The sequence below is a fragment of the Lynx rufus genome, unplaced genomic scaffold (assembly GCF_022079265.1).
Source record: "Lynx rufus isolate CCGP_SWC_20201006 ecotype Redwood Valley unplaced genomic scaffold, mLynRuf1.p SCAF_5, whole genome shotgun sequence".
Lineage (NCBI taxonomy): Eukaryota > Metazoa > Chordata > Mammalia > Carnivora > Felidae > Lynx > Lynx rufus.
Genome location: NW_025814867.1, coordinates 47,018,650 through 47,021,735, shown reverse-complemented (window position 1 = coordinate 47,021,735; position 3,086 = coordinate 47,018,650). Strand labels below are relative to the sequence as shown.

The 3,086-nt window shown below is 49.2% G+C and overlaps 1 pseudogene; it reads left to right on the top strand.

Annotated features, from left to right (window-relative positions):
* Positions 1-531: 531 nt before the first annotated feature.
* Positions 532-1,660, top strand: LOC124527151 (peptidyl-prolyl cis-trans isomerase FKBP8-like; annotated as a pseudogene).
* The last annotated feature ends 1,426 nt before the right edge of the window (positions 1,661-3,086 follow it).

Sequence of the window (3,086 nt, the reverse complement as noted above, 5' to 3'; positions counted from 1 at the left end):
TTGACCACCTTCACTCATTTTGCTATATTGTGTGGTAGTTCTATTTTCAATTTTTTCAGGAAACTCCATACTGTTTTCTGCAGGGGTTGTACCAATTTGCACCCTCAGCAGCAGGGCACAACGATTCCCTTTCCTCCACATCCTCACAACGTTTGTTATTCCTTCTCTTTTTGATAATAGCCATTGTAACACCTGTGTGATGTTACCTCCCCGTGGTCTTGATTTGCATTTCCCTGATGACTAGTGATGTCGGGCACCTTTTCATGTACCTGTTGGCCATCTGTGCTTTCTTTGGAAGCATGCTTATTCAGATCCTCTGCTCACTTTTTAGCTGGATTTTTTTCTGTCAAGTTGTATGGGTTCTTTATGTATTTCTGGATATGAATTAACCCCTTATCTAATGGCATCTTGACACTTGAGGACTTCAAGATGCTGAGGAGGGTGGAAGATACAAAGTGAAAGAGGGGAAGGAGGAGGAGGAGGGGGAGGGGAGAGGGAGGGGAAGGGGGGGCACAAAGACCAGTAGGATAAGAAGACCTGAGCAAATTACCACCATTTCGGTTCCTGGGCAGCCCTCTCTGGAGGAGGCTTATCAGACCCTGGCCCCAACTGGAGAGTTCCTGGTCACCCTGGAGCCTGAGCCCAAGCCCAACTTGGCCTGGAGGAATACCTGGACATCCTGGGGAATCTGCTATTGAGGAAGCAGACATTGGTCCCAGGCCCACCCTGCTGGAGCCACCCAGCCAAGGGCCCAGTCACTGCAACTGCAGCCCTCACTGGAGAACAGCAGGCAGGTTCAGGAGGAGCCAGAGCTGGTGTTAACCTCAGCTCTTATGATGTCATCGAGGCCCTCGACCACAGTGTACAAGTCATGGATGTGGGAGAGATGGTTATGGTCACTGCGGACTCCAAGTGTTCACTGGGACTCCAAGGCCTCAGACACCATGCTCCGCAACCGTTCCCCCCAAAGTGGCCCTGTGCCTAGACATGATCCTGAGGATTCCATTGTCGAGCCTGACCCGGAGATGCTCACGGAGCAGCGCGTCGCCCTGGCAAACTGGAAGAAGAGGAGCGATGTCAACTACCTACGGGCCAACTTGGTGCTGGCAGCCAACTCTTATGACCCCACCATCAAGGCCATCACCTCCAGTGCCAAAGTAGATGTGACATTTGAGGAGGAAGAACAGCTCTCGCAGCTCGAGGTGAAGCGTATGAACAAACTGGCAGCTTGGCATCTGAGGGTGGTCTCAAAGCCGGAACGTTCCAACGGGACAGTGAACAGAGAGTCCTCCAGGCTGAGGAAGAAGCACATGGACCAGCAGAGCTTGGAGACTGCCCTGTGCTGGAAAATGCTGCCCCCGCCCCAGCCCAATGCCCAGCGAATGCCTTGCAGGGGTGCCTGGCCCATCTGCTGGAAGTGGCCGTTTGGGGCCCTGCGGGTGCCCTGGGAGGTGTGGCTCTGTCTGTGGTCTTCGCTTCCAGGAACCAACCGCCCAGGTGGCTGCCACCTTCTCCACACCTTGGGTCCTACCTTGTGCTCCCTAACTTCCCTAGGCTCCCTGTCCACTGCCTTCACATGCCTAGCCCTCTCCTCTGCAACAGGGCACGAAGGTTTGGAGTCCATAAGGCCAAGGGAGCAGGCAGGATTGAGGTCCTGTAAGGGGAAAATGAGGCAAGGCCAGGGCCTCATGTCCAGCCTGGAGACAGGGTGGCCCCTCATTCCTCCAGGCCCAATTCCCATCCCCACCTCTCTAGGTAGGTCTCAGTAGGGGCTGGCCTCAGTTTCTCCTTCCCAACAGGCCCTGAGGCAGCCCTTCCCCTGCCCAGTCCCAGTATAAATGCCAATCCCTCCTGGGTCTCCTTCTACCTTCTGACCAGGTTCCCCCACCCGACCCCACTTTATTTATAGTAAATAAATAAAGTATATTTACTTTATTTATAGTAAAATAAAGCCTCTCTCTCCCACACTCCCTGCCCCCCACACAAAATGCAGATGCATAATAGCAAAATACGGGGCTTCTTTAATAGGTCCCTTTGGTTTGGAGTCTCTTGGTTAACCTGGCTGAAACTTTCCAGTAACTGTGCTGTAGTCTGAAACTCTTCTTACCCTCTCCTCCTTCCCTCCCCTTTTTCTCCACAGGTGTCAGATAACAGAACAATCTGCGGGCCTACCCACCTTCTCTAGCTTTCTCCCCACACGTTTTTTTGCAGGTTTCATCCATCGTGGCATCTGCTTTTGCAGGTTTCGTCTATCGTGGCATCTGCTTCCTGGAAGGACCTAACTGCTCTTTACCCTAATTCTGATCATCACGTTTCATAACTAAGAACTGGGTTTCCTGCTTCTAGTTTTACCTTCACAAATCCTCTGCCAGTGGTAACCAGAATATTCCATCTGTCTAGAGCTGGCCTCTGAATGTATACTGAGACCCATGAGGTCTCTATGTTCCCATTCCAGCCTATCCAGTTTTCCCATTTACTGCTCATCCAGTTGGCACTCCTCCAGGAGAGCTTCCTGAATCACCCCAAGTGAGATTTAGTGTCCGACCCCACCAATCACCCTGTAGCCTAGATGCTTCTAGGTCCTATATGTTATGCCTTTGTAGCTTTCTTCCCAACAGAACTATGATCTCCATCAGGGCAGGGTCAGTGCCTATTTGTCTCAACTCCATATCATTCAACAAATATTTGTTTTTAAGTTGAAAGTGTTAGATTCTAGTACTTCGTTAATTTACTATCTTTAAAAACTCTCACAGTACAAAATAATTGATTAGTTTGTTCAAGTGTTTTTGCAATTATGAGAGGACAGGCTTGTAATTTTGGAATTAACAAGGCAAAGAAGCAACTTTCCAGACTTTCCTTCATTTCAGGATTCCGAGAACCTCCATCCAGAGGGTAGACAAGAGAAGAAAAATAAGGCCAACTTAGAATCAATCCATTTTCTATTGATTAACAGCATTTGAGGAAACATCAAAATGTTAATACTAGTGACTAAATTGAGGTCTAAATTTTGTGGTGATCTAGTTTACTCATTCAACCTTTAATATTCATATTTGAAATAAGACTGATAAAGAAGTCCGGTCTTTTGG